Source organism: Sceloporus occidentalis, unplaced genomic scaffold (genome assembly GCF_023333645.1).
Source record: "Sceloporus occidentalis isolate IW3139 unplaced genomic scaffold, rSceOcc1.0.p SCAF_2, whole genome shotgun sequence".
NCBI lineage: Eukaryota > Metazoa > Chordata > Lepidosauria > Squamata > Phrynosomatidae > Sceloporus > Sceloporus occidentalis.
The window spans coordinates 181492087-181504914 of record NW_028316982.1 but is presented as its reverse complement, the minus strand read 5'-3'; the positions used below and the strand labels follow the sequence as shown (position 1 = coordinate 181504914).

Genomic DNA, 12828 nt, shown 5'->3' with positions numbered 1-12828 from the left:
AGTACAATGACATTCTTAAATTGTGAACCAAGATGCAGTGAAGTAAAAGCGATACACTCTTGTTCTCAGAGGTTGGCTCTATTCAGGAGAAGTCAATATTTCTTCTATTCATTGACATCCCCTGAATAGGCCAACCTGAAATTCAGTGGGCCAATGCTATAATTGAGGGCAGGGGAGGGGGGAGATCCAACAATACACAAAATGTATGTTTCATTTTATCTATTTTATTTTCTTTTAATTCTATTTTGTGTTTTCTGGCTCTAGGTGCTTGTGTGGAGCTTGATTCACCTGCTATAAAGACTGTATATGAGACATTTTATATCCTGAAGTACACTGGAATTCTCATTGGTTCAGGAAGATGAATGATAGCCTTAAGGTTCTTATACAGGAGAGCTGATGTATGACATACAGCTGGAACAATCTTGTTTAGCAATAATATCTCCACATATTTAAAAATTATTGTGTAAATTAACCCTCAGTTTCTCATTTTCCTTCTGAGTGTTTTCATGCCCATTCACTGCCAAATTTGGATTGGTTCAACAGAAGGTTTAATGCAAAAATGTAATACAAAAACTGTGATTGAACTAATGTTATCATCTGCAGCAGTATCAACATCATCTTAAAATCCTGCTGTTATCTCAAGGGACTCAAGGTGGTTTACAGAAGTTAAAAAAAAATACACAGCTAAAAGTTGTATAAAAACTAAAATATAGTTAAAATATTTTATTTGGAAAGGATGCAAAACATAGTTAAAATATTTTATTTGGAAAGGATGCAAAACATAGTTAAAATATTTTATTTGGAAAGGATGCAAACTAAGAATCAATTTTAAATTACTACAAGACGCAAAAGAAAGAGGAGAGTTAAATTTACCAAATTTAAAGTTATATTATGAAGCTTGCTGCTTACTATGGATTAAGGATTGGATTTTATTGGACAACGAAACATTATTAGATATAGAAGCTGATGGGCTAACCTATGGATGGCATGCTTACTTGATTTATGGGAAAGAAAAACAAAATAGATCTTTTGGTTTTCATTGTATTAGAGGCTCATGGATTAAGGTTTGGAGCAAGTACAGGACTCGGGCTAAACCGAAAATTCCGGATTGGACTTCACCACAAGAAGCTTTTTACAGGAGGGAGATGTGTAAAGAAGGGGACTGGATAAGATATAGGGATATTACTGTTATAAAGAAATCCGAATTGTCTTTAAAATCTAAGGATCAATTGTCTGAGGAAGGATGGAACATGAATTGGTTCACGTATAAGCAATTACAAGAGAAATTTAGAGCGGATAAGAAAGAAGTTGGGTTTGCTCCACCTCGGGACAAGATGGAATTAATTCAATGTCTATTAGATAACACTGCAAACATAATAGGGAAAACATATAAACTACTGTTAAGATGGGACCTGGAAGATGAAGTTGTAAAACAGCAAATGATAACTTGGGCTAATAACATTGGGCATCCTATAAATTTATCTCAATGGGAGAAAACATGGAGGAATAATTTCAAACTTACGGTCTCTCAGAATTTACGGGAAAATTTCTACAAAATGTTTTTTCGATGGTATCTAACCCCAGTAAAATTGGCAAAAATGTCTAAGAATTCAAACAATAAATGTTGGAAATGCAAGATGGATATTGGGACTTTTTACCACTGCTGGTGGTCGTGTAAATTTGCTAAAGAATATTGGAATTCCATCAACGACCAAATTAATTTGATTATGGGCAAAGTAATTAAGCATAAACCGGAATGCTTCTTGCTAGGGATTTTCGAAGAGGAAATTAGGGGGAAGGAGGAAAAATTGTTGTTTTATTTGGTTGCGACAGCAAGAATATGCTATGCTCAAAATTGGAAAAGCCAAACAACCCCAACAATAGATGAATGGATTTATAAAGTTTTTGAAGGAATAGAAATGGACAAACTGACTCAAATGTTGAAAGATCAATGGGAAAGATTTTATAAATTTTTAAATTCAAAATGGGATATTTCCAACATAAACTACATTTGAATTCTAGGTAGTAATAAGATATCTGTTTGCAAATCTAGATTCTTAGGAGATTAGGCTCTATAGGAACAATGTAATTACAGTTATTTAGGGTATATGGATCCGGATTGTTATAATACTGTATTTTAAGAAAGGCATGTCAAACAATAACAGGACAAATACTGGTGAAAGGAAGTCACTTTTATTTATGTGTATGTATGTGAATAAGTCTGTGAATGTTAGTATAGATTTATAGTAAGTAAAGAAGAAGAAAAGAGGAGGAAGTCTAGGGAAAGTATTGAAGATGGAGAAGAAGTAAGTGTAGAGAGTTAGAGTAGGTTGGGTTTGTGTAACTAGAATAGTTAAGGACGTGGAGGTAGGGATGTTAAAAAAGATTTAGAAAGGAAGTTGAGTGGAAGGTTGATAAGCATTGGTAAGTTAAGTTTAAAAGGGATTTCTTCTTGTAAACTGTGTAATTAATGTATTTATGTTATGTGTATTGTATATAATGTTACTGGAGTGTAAGTATGTGTTTTTATAATTAAAATTTAATAAAAATAAAATTAAAAAAATATCGGTAAAATATCAATAAAATAAAAACAAGTTAAAATCAGACCATTCAAAAGAACAGCAACAAATATAAATAACACAGCACATAAAGGTCCTTTCTTCAGAGAGGTCATCCCTCAAAGACTTGCTAAAACAAGGTCTTCACCTGCCTAAAAAGGATAGCAAGAAGGGCACTAATCTAACCTCTCTAGGAAGGGAGTTCCAGAGTCTAGGAGAAACTACTGAGAAGAAATTCTTCTGTGTACCTATGAAGATATACCTATGAAGGCAGTGGGACAGTGAGAAGGGCCTCGCCAGAAAATCCCAAGAGGTGGGAGGATCATATAGGGAGATAAGGTTCTATCTTCATCTGAAATAACTATAGACAATTTAATAAACTTGGATTATCTTCTCATACTAGCTACTTAGAATAGATTTCAGCACAAAAATTCACATCTTTGCAATCTTAAATAAATTGATGGCAAACAAATCTTCTTTAGAGTAGATTTAGAATCATGATAATAAAAATGATAAAACATGGGTTCTCACTAAACGTATTTAACTGCCTAAAATGACTGTATTCATTTATTTTTGCATTGCTGTTCAAAAGAGATTTTGGATGATTTTTGGAAAACCACAGCCCATCATTGCATAAGAGATTATTTCTATTCTGTAATATAGATTAGAAAACTTTATATTATTTACCTTCTTTTTTCTTTCTTACCCGCTATGACATTTAATATTTAATAAATGGTCTTCGGAAAGTGTTTATATCCATATAATGTTGCTGATTTGATTTCCTTTCTAATCATTATCAGATCTACTTCAAATTACTATAGATCCTTTTTTTTTTTTTTCTGGGTTGACTTTAAACCTCCAGATAGTATCATGGCAACACAGGAAGATTACAGAGGCTCACACTTGGGCTGCAACATTTTTTTATTTCCAAATTTGAATACCACCCAAGCACCACAATGGCTGATTGCCATAAATCATACTTTCATACATACAGTGATTTCTCTTTTTTAAAACAAACAAACAAACAAACAAACAAACAAATAACACTAGAGTCTTTTAATCACTATTAGATTTTATTTCTACTGGTTGGACCACCAAGGATGTTAATAACAAGATGATCTCAACTCTTTTTCTATTATTTGTGCCAGACATTAATTTCAATCTGCTGCAGCAGTCATCTAATGAAACAATAGGAAGAAATGCACACATAGACCCTCACTTGGATCACTATCACTTTTTACCCTAATTTACAATGTGGGCTGTCTTACTTTGTTTAACTGTTTGGGTGTCTTTTTATTAACATTCTAACTATTTTGTGCCATATGGGCTATGTGATCAGCACTTTCAAACCATTGTTATTGTTCTGTGCCTTCAAGTTGTTTCCAGAGAAACTAACTCTGTTATATGACAACCTACAAAAAAAGGAGAAAGAACTTAGTAGTTCTTGCCCCCTCGAGCAAGACTATCATTAAAGAAATCAAAACTCTTAGAAAACAAATTGAATTGGTAGAAAACGAGGAGATACAGAATAAAATAAGATACATGAAACAAGCGTATTTCGAACAAGACAACAAACCTGGACGCTGGCTTTCATACAGACTTAAGAAGCAGAAAGAAAGAAATATTATATCAGAAATCATGACTAAAGATTCGGTAAGAACAACAGACCAAAAGAAAATAAAAAGAGAATTTCAGGAATTTTACTCCATGTTATATAAAGACAGCAACACAGAGAAAAAAGACATTGTGGACTTCCTAAAAAGAGCGAACCTGTCAACATTTAACACTCATCACAGGAATATATTAAACAGTCCTATAACAACGGCTGAGATTATTGATGCCATTAGAAAAGGGGGAAAAAGAAAGTCACCTGGTCCTGATGGATTTCCCATCGAATACTATCAGAAATTTGAAGATCAAGTACTTCTTCCATTGAAGTCAACAATGAATGTTATAGGGAAACAAAATTATCCAGCAACTTGGCAACAAGCAAACAGCACATTATTACTGAAAGAAAATAAAGACCCTGTTGATGTTAGAAACTACAGACCTATATCTTTACTCAACACAGATTACAAATTATTCTCCACAATTCTTGCCGAAAGGTTGAAAAAAGTTCTTATAGAGTGGATAAAGGAAGACCAAGCGGGTTTTTTTTTTTACCAAAAAGACATATTAAAGATAACATCCGAATCATCCTAAACACACTCGAGTACTTTGAGAGACATAATGAAAAAGAGCTTGCACTAATCTTTATAGACTTCAAAAAAGCCTTCGACAATGTCAGTTGGGAGGTATTATTTATAATGTTAGAACAAATGGAAACCGGGGCTCAGTTTCAGAAATGGATCCAAGAAATCTATAAAAACCAAAGGGCAAGATTAATAATAAATAACAGTAAATCGGACGAATTTGAAATAAAAAGAGGAACACGGCAAGGATGCCCTTTATCGCCACTTCTTTTCATATTTGTCCTGGAAGCATTGAACCATCACATCCGTGCAGAAGATCGGATCCAAGGAATGAAAATCAAGAAAATAGAATACAAAATGAGATTGTTCGCTGATGACATAGTTTATATTCTAGAGAATCCCATAAATAATATCAACTATTTGACTAATATGTTAGCAGACTTCGAAAAAATTTCGGGTCTTAAAGTAAATAGGGATAAGACTAATATGCTGACTAAGAATCTCAGTGAAGAAGGCATACGATATTTGGAACAACAGTCTGGATTTAAAGTGGAGAAGAAAGTGAAATACCTAGGAATAAATTTAACTAACAAAAACACAGACTTATTTCATAACAATTATGAGAAAGTTTGGAAGGAAATTGAGAAAGATATGAATAGATGGGGAAAGATACAGTTGTCATGGATGGGAAAGATATCAATTGTGCAAATGAGTATTCTGCCTAAGATTCTTTTTCTGTTCCAGACGATACCGATCTTACATGTATTCAGACCACTGGAGAAGTGGCAAAATGAAATAATGAACTTTATATGGAGTAAGAAAAAAGCTAGAATTGGGAAAAAAATAATGTGTGATGAGAAAAGGCGAGGAGGCTTAGGAGTACCGAATTTGAAAATATATTACTTTTCTGCGGTTCTGTGGTGGTTGATGGATTGGATAACATTGGAAGATGATCAACTATTGAATCTAGAGGGGGCAAACTTAAGATTTGGGTTACATGGATATTTATTTTATAATAAGGATAAAATACATAATGAAAGTAAACATCATATCTTAATAAGAGCTATGTTGAAGGTATGGGAAAAACTAAAACCCAGGCTGTGTAATCATATTGTACAAAGTTGTTCCCCCCATGAGGCACTTTTTGGTAGAGAGGGCATTCCAAGAAAGAAATGGCTTAGATCAGGGGGAGGCAACCTTTTTGAGCCGGGGGCCGGGTTGCTGTCCCTCAGACAACTGGGGGGCCGAAGCCAAAAAATTAAAAATTAAAAAATTAAAAAAAATTAAATATATAAATAAACCAGGACAAATGTAAGACAAAATTTTCAAATGGAAGACACTTTTTTTAAAAAATGGAGGACACGCGAAAAAATTTGCTGATTTTTAAAAACATTTTGTAATATAAATGCATGTTTCTGAGGCTTCTATAGACAATTGCCCCCCAAAGGCCCTGGCGGCAATCGGTGGCAGGACTGGGCTGGGGCCGGTCCCAAGGCCTTGCCGGGCCGCATCCGGCCCGCGGGCCGCAGGTTGCCTACCCCTGGCTTAGATACTCAGATATTACTAAAGACTCCCAAGGAAAAACTGACTTCAAAACTCAGGAAGAACTACAATCAGCTGGTATCATATGTCACTGCTATCTATTTAGACAGTTAAAAGAAAGATGGAAACTAGATATGTTAGAACCAGGTGTATTAAATTAAAAAAACTGAATGGGAAGAGATAATGGGGAAAGGATAGAAAAAAGCTATAGCAAGGTTCTATAAAATGATCCTTTGTTGGGAGACGGAGGAGGAGGTCATAGGACAAAGCATGATAAAATGGGCCCAAATGTGGGACATAATATCCCATATAAAAACTGGGAGTATATATATATTTTATATGTTTTATATGTTTTTATATGTTTTATTTATATACCGCTATTCCAAAGATCATAGCGGTGAACAGCAAGTAAGCTAATTAGCAAGTAAGCTAATTAGCAAGTAAGCTAATTTGGACTAAAGGATTAAAGAATACGGTGAATCAAGACCTAAAAGAAAACATATATAAGATGACTTATAGGTGGCATCTCTCCCCACAAAGAATTTCGCTAATGTACAAAAATAGCAAACCGGAGTGTTGGAAATCTATGAAAACAACAGGGACTTATTTCCACATGTGGTGGACTTGTGAAGTAGCTAAGCAATATTGGTTAAATGTGTATAAAATAATAACTAAAGAATTACATATCCAAATCTCATTTCTCCCAGAGATGTGTTTGTTAGGTATGTTTGAGAAAGACCTGGGGGAAAAACATGGTAGACTTCTGTTTTATTTGCTTACATGTGCCAGAACTGTTTTTGCAAGCTTTTGGAAATCGAATCAGGTACCATCTACCGAGAAATGGCTGATGAAGGTGTTTGAGATGGCTGAAATGGACAGAATGACTTGTTGGATAAAAGAGAAAAATGAAGAAGCTATAAAAGAAGAATGGGAACCGTTTTATCTTTTCTTAAAAAGAAAATGGAATAATGTTGTATTGATATGATGTAACAGGTTTTTTCTTACATATTGTGTGCTTCACTATCGTTACACTTATAAAGAACATGATGGATTAAAACAGAATTAATATACTATACTTTTATATATAACACCTCGCTTTGTAAGTAAGACTGAAAATATAAATAAGATAAAGCATCATAGTTAGAGATAGAATCGTTTATTTGAGGAAGTTAAATACTATATATTTCTTGGGGTTTTTTCAAAATGTCAAACAATTTAATGTTGTTGAAATTTAGAGAGAAACAGGAGTTACTCATAAGATTTAAAAACGAGGTAAATAATTTCCAGGATCTATGAAAAGATGACTGTTGTATTTTGATAACTTGTAAGAAAAATACTTTTATTTGATGAAGGGAAACAGAAAAGAACAATATCAGGGTTTAAGATAAAACAATGAGAAAATGTATTGATAAAGTAGAGATCCGAGCAATGGGAAGTGTTGTGTATGTTATATGTTATTTTAGTCATTCCAATGTCCTTAGTGTGTTCAAGATTGTGTCTGGTAAAGCGTATGTATATATGTATTGTACTGTATGGTATCGTATTGTATTGTAACATGTTCACATTATGTTTGTAAGAAATAGGAAAAAATATAATTAAAAAAAGTTGTTTCCAGCTGATGGCAACCCTGAGGTGACCCTATCATGGGGGTTTTATGGCAAGATTCATTTAGAGGGGATTTCCCATTGCTTTCTTCTGAAGCTGAGAGTGTGTGACTTGCCCAAGGTCTGTCTCCCAGTGGGTTTCCATCATTGAGCAGGGATTCAAACCCTGGTCTCCAGAGTTTTGGTTCATCACTCAAACACTTCAAGGATGGGCAGTGATTCTGTTACTGTTGGAGTGGTATGGGATTCTGTTCCTGACAGCACTGGGGGGGGGGGGGGGGCAGCTCCCATACAACCCAGAGCAGCTACAAGTGTATGTATGTGCCTTCCGGTTGTTCCCAACATTTGGCAATCCAAAGGTGAACTTATTATAGGGGTTTTGTGGCAAGATTTGTTCACAGGAGGTTTGCCTTTGCTGTCCTCTGAGACTAGCAGCCATAAAACCAAGAGTGGACTCATCACTCTCAACAATGGATCTGTCAGCCACGCAGATCAGCCTAGTCTTCATTTGCTACCTCTTTCTGGGCAACTTCATGGCTCCTTGTTCTCCCTTCTTAAGTGTCTATCTATATTTAAACTGGGCTTGTGTCTACATCCAATGTGATGCTAACAGAGTAAAAATCTCTGCAGTTTCTCTCCTGTGCACAACTGATAGAGTAAACTTGAAATTTCTTGTACTACTCATTGTACAAAAGGATACTGTATTTGTATTTCATTGATACAAATGACTTGGATGACAGAATTGGGGGCATACTCATCAGATTTGCAGATGACACCAAATTAGGAGGAATAGCTAATACTCCAGAGGACAGGATCAAAATTCAAAATGACCTGAATAGACTAGAAAGCTGGGCCAAAGCTAACAAAATGAACTTCAACAGGGAGAAATGTAAGGAACTGCACTTAGGGCGGAAAAATTAAATGCACAGATATAGGATGGGGGACACCTGGCTGAATGAAACTACATGTGAAAGGGATCTAGGAGTCCAAGTAGACCACAAGTTGAACATGAGTCAACAGTGTAATGCGGCAGCTAAAAAGGCCAATGCAATTTTAGGCTGCATCAATAAAACTATAGTGTCTAGATCAAGAGAAGTAAAAGTGCCACTATATTCTGCTTTGGTCAGGCCCCTCCTGGAATATTGTGTCCAGTTCTGGGCACCACAATTCAGAAAAGACATTGAGAAACTGGAGCGTGTCCAAAGGAGGGCAACTAAAATGGTGAAGGGTCTGGAAACCATGTCCTATGAGGAACGACTTAGGGAGCTGGGGATGTTTAGCCTGGAGAAGAGAAGATTAAGAGGTGATATGATAGCCCTGTTTAAATATTTGAAGGGATGTCATATTGAGGAGGGAGCAAGCTTGTTTTCTGCTGCTCCAGAGACTAGGACCCGGAGCAATGGATGCAAGCTACAGGAAAAGTGATTCCACCTCATCATTAGGAGGAACTTCCTGACAGTAAGGGCTGTTCGACAGTGGAACCAACTCCCTCGGAGTGTAGTGGAGTCTCCTTCCTTGGAGGTCTTTAAACAGAGGCTAGATGGCCATCTGTCGGTGATGCTTTGATTGAGATTTCCTGCATGGCAGGGGGTTGGACTGGATGGCCCTTGCGGTCTCTTCCAACTCTACGATTCAATGATTCTATGATAATTATGGGCAACAAACCTGGCAGTAACACAATAACACCACTGGATACTGGACAACCCTTCCATTAGGAGTTGTCTTCAGATGGAGGACTGTCTTCTGACAGCTGCACAGGCATGTCTTTTGTAACTTAAGACACATAGCAACCCCTCAAGCATTTTCCAAGGAGGATCTGTGGGGAAGGGCCACCTGGTTTTTGACATGGATCTTAGACTGGAAGTAGCTTCCAGAGATGGAAATGCGAACTCAGTCTGAGCTGCTGAAGACTCACATAATACAACAAAAGGAGTGGGAGGTCTGAATGCTTTTTGTTTCAGTTCTTCCCCTCAGAAGAACTCTCCCACAAAGTGAGCTTCTGCAAAGGGCCACATCTGCAGCCAGGGTCAGGAAGATATGCCGGGTGGTTTCTTCTTCTTCTCATCTTTATACATTTGGTATGTTCTGTGCATTGACATCTGTAAGTAGTTTGGTCACAACATCTGCATTTCCTGTTCATAGAATAACAGTTTCTTTCTACATGGGCAATTTAGTTTGGTTTAGAGCAGAATTGCAAGACAGTCTTGGCAGCTCTTCAGAGCTTTTTGAACATAACATGCTTGAATTTCATTGTCTTTTTTAATGTTCTGCTGAAATCTATTAAAACATTGAAATCATCTTCATTCCAATTTATTTAATAATATTTCATGGTTCTAAATTTTTTAATGATATTTCATAGTTCTAAATTACTTAATATGTTGCCAATACACATTCATTTCCTTTCTGTCTCTCTCTCTCACACACTCTCTCTCTCTCTTACACTTGCACTCACTCACATATATATATATATATATATATATATATATATATATATATATATATATATAATCTGAAAGAAATCCTCATCAGAAGTGGCCCAATGTGAAAGGAACAGTGTGACTTTAAAAAAAAAAGGTAATACAACCAATAATATCTGCATCCTAATCCTAATTTGTCATGCCCAGCTAACATCAGAAATCTGCCAAGAGAAGAATGTGAAATGGTTTTGAAAATGGGATATTAGGAGAAAATTATTCTACTGTTTTCATACACTGAGCAGCAAGTGCTTCCTCAAAAGACTTTTACATATTACCCTTCTTACCACACTATACAGTAGAACAGCTGAACTGGGGTGATACAAACAGAACAAGAGTGTTATTAATAAAGGACTGTTCCATTCAACAGATGGAGGTGCATTCAATTAGGACTGTCATCTGCAATGCGCATTAATGTAAGTTCAAGGGGAGAGGACCCTTTTGGCAGCTTTCCACATTGGACAACAGTCTGGTGAGCAGATCAATGATGATGTTCATCTGTGCTATATATCCAAAGCTAAGTTCATCAGAAGAACAGATGTGTTGTCTAAGAAAGAGACAACTTCTAAAGTCAACATTTTATTAGTTCATTCAGTCCTGCCAGAATTCAGCTGGAGAAAGAGTTCAACTACTCCCCTGTGTTTATGCTATGTTTTATTAAAAGCTCAGAGGTCGTTAAATAACTATATGTTCTTCATGAAACTAATTCTGTAGAGATCTGAAAACTGAGCATGAGTTTGGGTAATCCTCAGATGTATTTATGCTAGAATGACAGACAGTTAGAAATCTTCAGCCCTCTAATAATATAAATAGCTAAGAAAAACATATGCCATTTAATAAAAAATGTTAGGCTATACATTTCTCAGCATGGCTCTCTTAAGGGTAGCATTTACCCTGAAATTAATACCACTTGAGCCTTAGGTTGATACTAAGCATTTTGTTTTATTTGTTTTTTAAAATTAATCTTTATACAGATACTAAGCATTTTAAAGGAGCTAGAAACCCATGTTGAGGCTCAAAGATGGTTGCTAATTCCTGAAATAAAAAAATGCTAGTGCCTGGATTGGGCTCAGGAACAGAGATTTTGGCTATATTGCATATGAACTGTCATACAAGCTCAAAGTCTCCTTCTGCTAAGTAATACTATTTTCATACCATACCAGAACACTGCAGATGATAGTAGAATCCACACACAAGTATAATACCAACACAAGTGCACTAGAATTAGAAAATAACCTCTAGAGGAGAAGATTTTTGAAAGTGAGCTAAGTTCTAGCTCACACATACATCATGGAGCCAAAGGACAGCCATTCAACAGAAATCACAACCCAATGCTCAATGAATTGTGTGGGAAAACTGAAATCCTTTCATTCTGCCATCATGTACATGTGTTTGTTTAGAGAGACAGGGCTTAGTGGCTGTGACCAAAACTTAGGAAAGTTCCCTTTTTGGACCACCTCTCCTAGAATATCTGAGGGTTGGAGCAGACAAGCAGGAAAAAGCAGCTCGATCCTTTTTCCAAAAGCGGGTTGAAACCCTGCTGTCCACACGGCCTGCTACCAAGGTGGGCTGAATACCCATGGGTAGGGTTGCCATAGCTGAGGACCTCCAAACCGGGACAAATGTAGGACAAGGTTCAAAAATGTAGGACCTTTTTTTTTTTAAATTTCCTGGCCAGGAAAATTAAAAAAAAAAGGTCCCACATTTTTTGAACCTTGTCCTCCTTCTCCTTCCCAGCTTGGGAGGAAGCCTGGGGCTGCTCCTAGGCCGGGAAGGAGCGTGGGGGCCGCCTGTCATCACGGCCATCACCGCGGTGGCAAGCGGCCTCCTCCGCGGCCTTGCAGAGGCCTTGGAGGACCCCACAGCCGGAGCTCCGACTGCGGAGCCGCTTCCAAGGCCTCCAAAGGGGCCTGGGGAGAGCTTCTCCCAGGCCCCAGAGGCCTTGGAGGACTGCTCCGCAATCGCGGAGCCGCTTCCAGGGCCTCTGGGGAGAGCTTCTCCCAGGCCCCAGAGGCCTCGGAGGACTGCTCCGCGATCGCGGAGCCGCTTCCAGGGCCTCCAAAGGGGCCTGGGGAGAGCTTCTCCCAAGCCCCAGAGGCCTTGGAGGAGTGCTCCGCGATCGTGGAGCTGCTTCCAGGGCCTCCAAAGCCTCCAGGCCCTCGCTGGGAGGGGGGTGTCCCGGGGGCAGGGCCAAACCGGGGCGGGACCGTGTGGACCCGCCCCAAACCGGGAAAGTCCCGCCCCCAGGCGGGATATGGCAAGCCTACCCATGGGCAAACTGCACAAGTCAGCACTAAGCTGTGATGCTGGTTAACTTTTTGTCACCTCCCCACCATGCATGCACACTGTTGCACAAACACCTCCAATTACCTCCCATGTCCTGCCCAGATGCCATTTCATTGGATGGCCACTCCTTTCATTGGCCAGACAGTCGCACGTGTGATGCTCCACCAGTACA

At 37.7% G+C, this 12828-nt stretch overlaps 1 protein-coding gene across 1 annotated transcript in view; it reads right to left on the bottom strand.

Annotated features, from left to right (window-relative positions):
• Positions 1–12828, bottom strand: part of EGFL6 (EGF like domain multiple 6) — a 58093-nt gene that overhangs the window by 31779 nt on the left and 13486 nt on the right. The window lies entirely within an intron of this gene.